Consider the following 12,115-nt stretch of genomic DNA (forward strand, 5'->3'; position numbering starts at 1 on the left):
CCTAATAATTTTTTTTTGTAAAACCATTAAATAACCGTTATCCCAATAACCCAATAACACTTTTTTCGGTTCGGTTTATCGGTCGGTTCGGTTTTTGCACACCCCTATGTACTGGTAGGATCACGCGGCTACTCCAGTAAGAGAAATATAAGCAAGTAATTACAACACAGTTCCAAGCTCCCATTTCGCAACACACCTTCAAACCTTGACGTTCTAAACTACCCTTTCACGCCAAGATCAGTTTTTGGAGTTCTACTCACCCGAATTCAATTCCGTAAAGCCGTACAAGCTCCCTAACGTCTTGGCTATCCACTCACGTGATGAAACTCATAATTAAATCCCCCATTCATTACCGAATTTCCCTAGACCTCACCTAACTCAGATTTCGTCCAAGTCCGGCCTAGGCGGAAAATTTCCAAGTTAATACTCAGAAGTTTTCTGGCCCAAATTCCTTCCCCATTGACTTTTCCATAACAACGGGAACAGGTCGTTACAAAAAGTAACATACATGCGTGGAAGGAGATCCCAATTTAGCAATACCATGTTTGGATGATAGCTTGGAGTGTGGGAGGTCTAACGAAGCAAGAAAGAGCAAGTGAAGAAGGTGCCTCATTCGGTGAGCTAGAGGCTACTTCGGCGACTCACCTAGTGGCTTAGGCGAGGACTCCAAGATCGCCTAAAGTTCCAAGGAGCTATAAAGAGGTTTCCACATTCGGCGAGCTAGAGGTCACTTCGGCGACTCACTGAATCCCTTAGGCGAGCACGACTCCGCTCGCCCTTTATCCTTTTTGGGCCACTTTTGGGCCTCTTATGTAATAATAGCCTAAAACTATTAATAGCTAGTTTGGTTTTTATTTTTAGGTAGACTATTTTGAAAATGAATGATTGATGAATTGGATCTCCTTTGAGAGACTTGAGAGCTTGGTGAAGCTTCCATTGAACTTTGTTTAGAAACAAGGGTTGCTTGGAGATTCAATTTCTTTGAGGTCTTCGTAAGAGATTTGGTGCTTGATTCGGATTAATCGATTGAGGTCTTTAGGTTTAATATACCTTTAGGTTGTTTTTTGATTTCCTTTTCTTGTGTCAATCTATTTATCTTGATTAGGTGCTTGTTTAGGGATTGTAATTGGAGATTTTAGGATTTAATACATCATTTAGTTGCCAATTGTTCCATCTCTTATATCTCTTCGTCTATCTTTATTTCTTGTCTTTAATTTCCACATTTTCATTCGTAATTAGTGGCAAGAATTACATCACCATGTTTTACTTGAATTGAAGGCAAATGTTCATAAGCAGAAAGTGATGGCTTTTGAACAAGGGAGAGATAGTGTATTGAGGTATCAAGGTAGATTGTGTACCAAATGTGGATGAAATCTAAGAGAAGATCATGGAGGAAGCTCATAGCTACAGATACTCTATCTATTCAGGTTCCACAAAGACGTATCATGACTTGAGAGAAATCTATTAGTGGAGTAGTATGAAGAGGTGTATTGCAAAGATCGTTGTTAAGTGCCTGAATTGCCAACAAGTCAAGGTAGAGCACCAGAGGTCTGGTGGTATGGCTCAAAACATAGATCTTCTAGATTGGAAGTGAGAGATGATAAATATGGATTTTGATACTGGTTTGCCGCAATCTCGCAGGCAGCATGTGCCACCTAACTCTTAACTGCTGAAAGTTATGGTTGTTTGAAGTTTACCCTAAACTAAAAACTGAAGTTTAACTTGTACGAATCTCTAGTTGTTTTTTCCAAGTATGAGATATATAGTATACTTAGAGGAATGTGATAACAGTAATGATGAAGATTATGACTATGATACCACAACATTCTTGAAAAGAGGTAATGATGACTATAATTATGCTCTTGCAACATCAATATCCTTAGAAGGAGATGTCGATGATGGAGATTATGATTATAATACAGCCGCATGATTTCATTCATTGGAGGTTTACAATTAATAGTAGCTAGATTTAGCAGGGGCGCAACATTGATTGTAGTGAAATTAAATTTATATAGTGTCAGAACTCTGATTGTTAAATATATTATCATGGCTTATACATTAATACCCCATAAATTAGTCAATCACTTAAAATTTGTGTGAGTTAGATCTAGTTACCACTGACAATTGCTTTTAGTGGGGACTACTATATCTTTAGCGGCAATTAAAGTTTCCACGAATAATATCTTTTAAAGGCAATAGCGACTAATAATTATTTTTAGTGGCGACTTAAAATCCTTTGGCAACAACTAAATTGCCACAAAGTTGCCACTAATATAGTCTTTTAGTGGCGACAATTTAATCTTTGGTGGCGACAAAGTTGCCACTAAAACAGTCTTTTAGTGGCGACGGTTTAATCTTTTGGTGGCGACAATTTAATCTTTTGGTGGCGACAAAGTTCCCACTAATACATACTTTTAGTGGCGACAGAAGTTGCCACTAAAACAAACTAGTGTCGACAAAATCATCTTTTTGCGGTGACAAAAGTTGCCACTAATACAAATTTTTAGTGGCGACTAATGTTGCCACTAATACATTCTTTTAGTGGCGACAAATTCATCTTTTGGTGGCGACTAAAGTTGCCTCTAATACATACTTTTAGTGGCGAAGCATTCATCTTTTGGTGGCGACTAATGTTGCCACTAATACATACTTTTAGTGGCAACAAATTCATCTTTTGGTGGCGACTAAAGTTGCCACTAATACAAACTTTTAGTGTCGATAAATTCATCTTTTCGTGGTGACAAAAGTTGCCACTAATACATACTTTTAGTGGCGACAGTTTCATGTTTTGGTGGCGACAAAAATTGCCACTTAGACAATCTTTTAGTGACGACAATAGAATCTTTTGGTGGCTAAAGAAGTTGCCACTAATAAAATCTTTTAGTAGCAACAATTTAATCTGTTGGTAGGGACAAAAGTTGCCACTAATACAATTTTTTAGTGGCGACAAATTCATCTTTTGGTGGCGACAAAAGTTTCCACTAATACAGTCTTTTAGTGGCGACAATTTCATCTTTTGGTGGCGACAAAAATTGCCTTTAATACATACTTTTTTGAAAAATGAAACTTAACTCTATTCATCCTCATCCTTATCCTCATCCTCATACTCAAGTACTCAAGTCTTAAAACAAGTTTTAAAAGATTGTGAAAAACTTCTCGAAAGAACTCTCAAGACTTTACTCTTATCTCTACCTTGAATTTGAATTATGAATTCAAGGGTTATGATTCATGTTACGAAGGATCTCTCAATGTTTAGATGTAGTTTAGAGTAGTTAGAATCAGAAAGAAGTGAAGGTACACTTTAAAAGAACTCAGATGGGGTAGTCGACCCTGGCGCACTGAGTGGCGCGAGGCGCCAGCCCCTGAACTTCAGAGGCCAATTTCTTGCGCACTGCTGGCGCAGAGCGCCAGTCCCTGAACTTCAGAGGCCAATTTTTGGTGCACTACTGGCGCGGTACAAAAACTTTGACGAATTGTTTCTCGTTTTCTGACCCTAATACGCCTAGAATTGAATGTGTTTTTCCAAACCCTCTTAGATTCGTTTACCCAACTTAATTACATAAAAATCTACTCAAAAATTCTCAAAAACAATACTCATTAACAAGATCCTCGCCTCAAAAACTCAAACCAAATATTGTAATCCAAGAATGAAGAACAACACCTCAAGAATTTCATTCATTCTCAAGAACGAAATAACATATGGAATTCATATGATTGGTGTGTGGGTGAACAAATCCAACACTATGAACACTTACATACCTCGATTTGGCGAAGCAAATCCTCGATTCGCAAGAAATCTTGATCGTTCTTCTTTTTCTCCTTTTTTCTCTTCTTGAACTTCTCTCTAAAATTCTAAGCATAATTTAGGATGGTGAAAACTGACCCAAATCAATTTAGACCCCTAAAATATTACTAAAACGTTTAAAACTAATGGGATAAGGAAAAACTCAAAATACCCCTCATTAATTCAGGTAAATTTCTTTAACTAGACAGACTGACTTCAAACAGGAATATCTCCCTCATACAAACTCGAAATTTAGCAAACTCGGTGGCGTTGGAAAGAGAATTCAAAGACCTTTCATTTGATATCTTATGGACCACGTAACTCATCCTGTACTGAAAGTTATGATCGTTTGAAGTTGACTCAAAACTCACAACTTAAGCATAACTTGCCAAATTCTCAATTTGGCTCTTTCCAAGTTAGTTCTTTCTAAATTTAACTCTTTCTAATAGAGAGGTGTTACAATGTATGCACCCACACAACCCACAACTTGTCTTTTTTTTTAACATACATTCCACAGAAATTTACATAGTGCAGCCTGATTCCATCTATGAAGGTCTAGTAGGTTAATTCCACCAACAACCTTAGGATGACATAGTTTTTCCCAAGCCACAAGTGCCTTTTTAAACCCATTAAGGCTCCCAGTCCAAAGAAACTTTCTGCAAACTAATTCTATCATTTGAATCACCTTTTTTGGTATTAAAAAAATCTCAGACCAGTATATCTGAAAGGTTTGCACTATTTAACATTAAGTTTCTTGGAGCTCAAAGGTATGCCTATGTATTTAAAAGGTAGCTCACCTTTTACAAAACCTAGTGTACTAAGTATAGCCTCATGTTCCAATTAAGTGATGTACCCCTCCAAAGTATATGGAAATTTTATCAGAGTTTGCCTGCAATCCTGAAGTTTTTGAGAATTGAGAGAAACATTCATGCAACAGTTTAACATATCCTGCACAACAATAAGTCATCTGCAAAGCTCAATTGAATAATGTTAAGTTTCTCACATTTTGGATGAAAATTAAAGTCTGAAATCCTCCTAAGTTGCTTTAGAATTCTTGTAAAATATTCCATCACTAGCATAAAAAGATAAGGGGATTGAGTAGTACTACCATTCACCAGGATGGAGTAAGAAACAATAGTCACACATTGCACAAACTTTTCAGGAAAATTCAAACCATTGAGAACCTGCTTTAAGTAAACTCACTCCACAGAGTCGTAGGCTTTTTTCATATCAATCTTAAGCATGCACCTAGGTGATACCCCTTTCCTATTATAATGCTTAACCAATTCATGATTTACTATTGTCCACAATTCCCCTTCCCGGGACAAAGGCAGATTGACTATTATCAGTAAGTCAATCCATCACCTAATAATGCTTTAGTAGCGATATAATTGCTACTAATGCTTCCTGTGGTTGGTGACTATTATATTTTAGCGGTGACTATAGTTGCTTCCATAGCGTACTTTTTGTGGCGACTTGTATATCTTTTAGGTCAATATATTAGCGGCCACAATAATTGCCAATAATACTAACTTTTAGGCGACTTATTTAGTATTGGCGACAATTATTTGCTAAGAATACTAACTTTTAGTGGCAACAAACATAGTATAATGTACACCGTTCAAGTCAAACTTTACTAATTTGTTGGGAGTTACTATAGTGGAGCATCACAGTCAAAGTTTATCCATATGCGATAGAGAAACTCCCTAATCTATATTCAGATTTTCAACTACACAATTTAATTTTACGAGAGTCCTATCACCCCCCCGAACTATTTAAAACTGAAATAATTACACCCTTAAAAGACCACAACCACATCTGTGTTGATATGTGAATTTCACGCGCTTGACACGTGGAAATTTGATTAATTTAATATTTTTTTCAAATTTTTTTATAATTCCTTTCCCCTTTCTCCTGTACTCTCCCAATTTCTTCAAATTCTAAAGTAACTTCTTCTTCCATTTCCTTCAAATTCCTAAAGTAACTTTACCATAACTTTAAACATCAAAATCCATTGAAATTGGATTGTGAAGAACAATGATAGCGGAGCTCGTCAAGTGATATTTGAGCTTTGTTCGTCGGAGAACGTGAAAAACAAACTAACAAGATTTGTACATATCGTTGCTTTGTCGAGGTTTTTCTTGGTTCAGCGGAGTTTCGTTGGTATCGAAGCAGTGCGGGGGGGAGGATTTTGGTGGTGGTTTGGGTTTCGCCGGAGGCGGGGATAGTGGTGGTTGCGGTAGCATTTCACCGGCCAGTCGAGTAACGGAGAGAGGGTAAACTGAAAAATAAACTAAAGGATCTATAAATAAATTAGAAAACATTCTAATTTGGGAGTTCAATTGGATTTAATGTAAACCCAATTTGATTTTATTTTTCAAATTTGATCCAAATCTCTTTTTTGGGTGATATAAATACATGTCATTTTATCTTTAATTGATTTGATTGGTTTTTAGAAGTTTTTTATATGAGAATTTAAAAGCTTGTGTGAAATCAACAATAATGAATCCGGTGAAGATGGTGGTGGCAATGACGGCTTAGAGATGGTGAATGGTGGAGGAATTTGGTCTTTGTTGCTATGGAGAAGAAATATACTCCCTCCATTTCAAAAAGAATGACCTCCTTTCCTTTTTAGTCTGTTTCAAAAAGAATAACCTCTTTCCTTTTTTGGTAATATTTTAATTTCAGCTTTCCACGTGGCATGTTTAAAGCCACAAGATTGAAGGGCAATTTAGTACATTTGACATAACTTTAATTTAGGACCACAAGATTCAAAAGTCTTCTTTATTTTCTAAAACTTTGTGTCAAGTCAAACCAGGTCACTCTTTGTGAAACGGAGAGAGTAATAAATAAGAAAAGAAAAAAAATATTTGTAAAAAGAGATTCTTGTCTTGTTAGTTGACACTAAACACGACAACTAAAGATTAAACATGAATTTGGAATAACCTCGTAAAAGGATATATATATAAAAGTCGATGGTGGTACAAGTAATATATAGTGATTTTAAAAGTTAAGTGACGAACCCACAAAGACTTGTGATCAACGGTTATCAGACTTAACTAAGTAATCAATTAATCGATTAGTATTTTCTCAAAAGTGGGATGATTTTTATTTTTTACTATTGTAAAATTGCAAAACTAACCAATTAACCAATTAAAATGTTTTAAACAATGAATCATTTCAATCAAAAAATTGTTTTCCATGTGTTGCTCTTGTGACACCCCTTACATAGCAACTGTTGCTTGTCTTCACTATTCTCACATTTTCATGTGTGACACATTGCACTTCTTCGTTAATATATTCGAAAAGCTCTCAACATGAACGTACATAGACATCATAAATATATCAATATAAGCACAAATATAACGAATTATGATCAAAGATGCAAATAAAGTACTAAGATATAGATATTTGTGTCAAATATCATAATCTAATTTTTTTTTAATGGAAGCATAGTTGATTGATATGTAAAATATTTCATTATATATATTTTTATTTTTATTTTTGTAAAATTACTTTTAATTGGCCAATTGATTTCCAATCTTCAACAATACTCTAAGTACATCTTTTGCTAAGAGGCCGACCAAAGTGATTCTAATTCCATTCTCCACTTAATTTATCATGCTTTGGATGCTTTATTTATTTATATATATATATATATATATAGAAAAATACTAAAAAAAATTAAAAAGAAGTCAAAGCCCAAATAGAATATATTAAATACTAAATACGTATATCTTGGGAAGGGACCCGTAAATTGGCAAAGTCCACACAAAATTAGCAGGATCGTCTCCTTCATTCTACATTGATTTTGACAAGAGTTGACTTCATGACTACACAATAAAATTCGTTAAAAAATCATATTTTCAATTTTATATAAATTGTTGAATTCACTTGATATCGAAGAGGATATTAGTATAGTGGCCAAATTTTTTTTATTGTAGATCACAAATTTATTACAAAAGACATCAATGATTGAGGTAATTAAGAAAACTTTTATTTATTTTGAGAATGGGAAAATGGGAAATAATTAAAAAATGAAAGAACCTTATTATCCAAAATGGATTTTTATGGGATTTAATAGAATAATCAGTTTATTCATTATTTGAATACTTTGCCAATTAAAAGATTCTTAAAGAAGCCCTTACAACCCGTAAATGTACATTTTATTCACTTTCCACAAAGCCTAAAAAGAGAATAATATTTCATTATAATGCAAAATATATAGTTAAATACCAACCTTTAATTTGTATGTTTATCACTTTATGAGCTTAGGATAGGATTGAATAATAGAATTTTGAATTATTGATAACAAATATTCAAATTGATTTGGGTACTATAGTTGGGGGTATATTATTGGATAAGACGGAATAGGGATATTGAAAATATCCAAATTTGCCCCAATATTATTCCAAATTGTTTTTGCCATTCAGAGAGCTTTGGAATAAAATGAATGGATTTCACATGTTCAAAATTGGTAAGAAGTAACATTTAATTATACGATAATTTGTTTTTTAGATGGGCTGGTCTTTTCTTTTTTATCAGATGGTAGAGGAAGAGTGTTGACTACGTGTTTTGTTGAAACCGTCAGTAATTTTAATTCAAACTCTATATTTATCTTTTTTAAAATTTCATTGAAAATGTACATATAATTAATTTAGGACCCCACAACTTTAAAAAATTAAAATCTAGAACTCATAAGCTTCAAATCTTGACTTCAACTCTGATATGTGCCCTACAAATAAAACTTATGTCTAGCGGGACAACTTTAAGGATATGGAACCTAACTTGTGGGATGCTATGATGTGAAAATATAAATTATTCCCCGTGAAAAATTTATTTACCTTGAGGAGCAAAAATTAAAGATCAGTTGGCACAAATCCCCTCCGAATTTACCCTTGTACTTTTTACTCTCAAAATTACTAAATTAGTCCCACAAACTATTAACATTATTATTTATTTTGTGCCATTTCATCCTAGGATGATTTATATTTCTCTCGAATTAGAGAATTTTTTTCCCTTTTCCCTTATTTTATACATTATACATAAAATAATTTGCTATGCCTTTTGAGAACACAATTATGTTTCCATCATGCATGATTTGATTATTTTGATTAATAGTAAATTAAGTTGTCCTTGACTTGCATATCCCATGCCTAATCTTGGTTAGGAAGATTAATAAGTATGCAATTAGTATATCTTGCTAATCAATATTATAAATTTTCTTGAGGAATATCCACTAATTTTTATATGTAGGAGATCACACTAATTAAAGTACTATTAAGTACGTATATATATTTGAAAATAAACGAATCTCTACCACTAAAGTAAACTTTTATATTTCCTTCAAAAGTATACTTTAGCATCATATATATACACCACTAATCCTCTCTTTTTTTCCCACTCAATATATGGTATCCGTATGAGAACCTGATTAATCTGAATCCACGCGTTGTTGGCTTAAATCAGGCCGTGGTCGTCTCTCCCAACAAGATGTTTTTCATTTCTAAGATTTAAATTTGAAACATCTTATTAATTAATTAAGGACGGAGAAATCTCAATCAACTCATTTCATCATCTTAATTTACCAGTATTTATAATGATATAATTATTAAAAATATTTGAATTTTCGACAGAAATTTCCGAGGAAAATCTGCTGAAAATTGACTATTATTCACGTGTTTTTACCAGTTAGATATTTTTTCTTGACATATTATAATGAAATACAAAAGAAAGTTCAATTAGAAAATATATTTAAGTTATATACGGATAATGTAAATATATTCGATATATCTTTAACAATAGGTTGATTATTTATCCTATCATATTCGCTACTAATGCTTATCGAGACATATATATAAAAGTAATTTGACCATGCAAATGTTTTTCATATTATTGATGCATAAAACTTAAACTCAAATAAAATATATAATTTTTTGAATGAGTTTGTAAAAAAAATAAAAAATTATAAGTTAGGTAGAAGTATTTAATACTTTACGTGCCAGAAATCATAACATGCATTTTCATATGAGCATATAATGCATGCAAGAAAAAAATAAAAAGCCAACCAAAAGTTGGCAGAAAGGAATATTTTGGAAAACAATTGGAAGGATGTGCTTTAATTTTTCTCTAATACAAATAACATTTTTTCTATTTTAATTTGCTTGTCTTATTTTTTTTCTCGGTATGTCTTTTAAAAAAAAAGTATATCAATACATACTCCTACTCTTCAGTAGCGGAGCCACCTTATTGCTAGGGGTTCATCCTAACCCCCTTCGGCGGAAAATTATATCATTTATACATGGTTAAAATAATATTTTAGGTGTATATTGTAGACGTCGAACCTCCTTCAGCTACTCCGTGTGTTTATTTCTTCAAATTTTAAACCCCCTAATTAAAGATCCTAGTTCCGCCATTGCTACTCTTTACACCTAACATTCTACGTGATATATTTAAAATCACAAAATTCGAAAGTTATTTTAATACATTATACATATTTTTCATTTAAAATCACAAAATAAAAAAAATTTATATTAAACTCTGCACCAAGTTAAATTAAGATAAATAAATTAAAATACGGGGAATAGGCTTTCTTTTTTAGGAAAAAAGATATTCCATAGGCTTTCTTTAATCTTTAATGTGGCACTTTAATATTGCACCAATGATACACAGAAACGTTAATCTTTTTAATAATTATAATTTTGTTTAATTCTATCAAGTATAAAAAAAGTACTTAGCTTGTCTTAATTTGAATATTTATTCTCTGTAAGTGTATGACTTTTAGACAAATAAAAGTATATTTTTAACTAGAATATTTCTTTCGTTGATATACTCATTATTTTTAAAAAGAAAAACATATTTTTTTTGTTAACTTAAACTTTTTAACAATAGAAAGTTCAATAAACAAATTCGTTTAATTTCTTGATATTAATTATTTAGAAAATCATTATTGGTGGGCTTTTAATATTAAAAGGAATATACGCGGGTTTTCCCTTTCTTTTTTCTTTTTATATTTATTTTCGATTATTTAAAAGTTAGATATATTTAATCAGATATTATGAGGATTGAAATTAAAAATTCTAAACAATTTAAGGACCAAAAGCGCAAATTTTCAATATGTACACAACATACACATATATAGCGGTGTCCATTTTTCACAATTATTTAGTATAGTATTATATTACATAAAAATTAATCTATGGTGGAGTTTTCCAATTTAAAATTTTGGTGGGGAGTGGGTGGGGGTTGGGGGGTGGGGATAGAACATTCTAAAAATTGGACTTCCAGACAAAAGGGATATTCAGAAGGACTATATATTATGGGAATATAATCTAAAAAACGTGTCACTAGGAGAATCCCATGCATAGGACAGACAAACTAACCTTTTAAAAAAATAAATAGATATACACTGACACAGCAAAAAAATTACAATCCTCAAAGCATTTTACACGTTACGTTGTCAAAATTATCATATCAGATTTGTTATAAATTTTACCTATTTATTATAATAAAAGAATCTATACATTGACAATGTAAGCGTAAACTCTTTTTTGTTATCACTAAGAATAGTGGCAAGATGAATATAATTCGTTCATTCTTTAATCAGAGTCTGATATGAACTTCAGATGAAAAATTTCGTTCGAGAGAAAAGAAAAATTATCTTTGATAAATTGTGTATTACGTGAATTGAGATTAATAATCAGGACTTTATAGTATAAATATCGAACACTGAATAAAGAGGAAAAAGAAAGGGGAATAGGAGAAGAGAATCTTCAAAAAAGTTATGTTTTGGAGAGTTGAGAGAGTCTTGTAAATGAAGAGTGATCATAGAAAGCAACAAATTAAAGCTTCATCATTCACCCAATACACTTCAAAACACCTCTTTTTTTTCTTTCTTTCTTTTGGCAAAGTTCAAAAGCTAAGGAATTAGATGCAGTCTCTCTCTTTCTCTTTCTCTTTCACTTTGTGTAATATTCCTCTAATGAAAAGGCCTATGTTGTTACTGTTACTATATGAGTGGAATAATTATATGTAAGAGTTTTAACTTTTTTCGAGGGGTATATTTAGATATATTAACTTGGTCTTTACTGTCAACTGAGTAAATATTATGACTCGCTCTAATTGTGTCTAGTGGACATTAAATGTTGATGTAACACATGATTTTTAGAGATATCTAGATGATTTTAAGTTGAAGTGTTTAGCTTATAAAATAGTGGAAACGAATTGAATATACATGTGTCTATTCAAATTAAATTGAAGTATTTGTCAGTTGAGATTAGATTTAAGTATTTATTTATATATTTTATATATATATATATATATATATATATA

This window comes from Solanum tuberosum, unplaced genomic scaffold (genome assembly GCF_000226075.1).
Source record: "Solanum tuberosum cultivar DM 1-3 516 R44 unplaced genomic scaffold, SolTub_3.0 scf00128, whole genome shotgun sequence".
Lineage (NCBI taxonomy): Eukaryota > Viridiplantae > Streptophyta > Magnoliopsida > Solanales > Solanaceae > Solanum > Solanum tuberosum.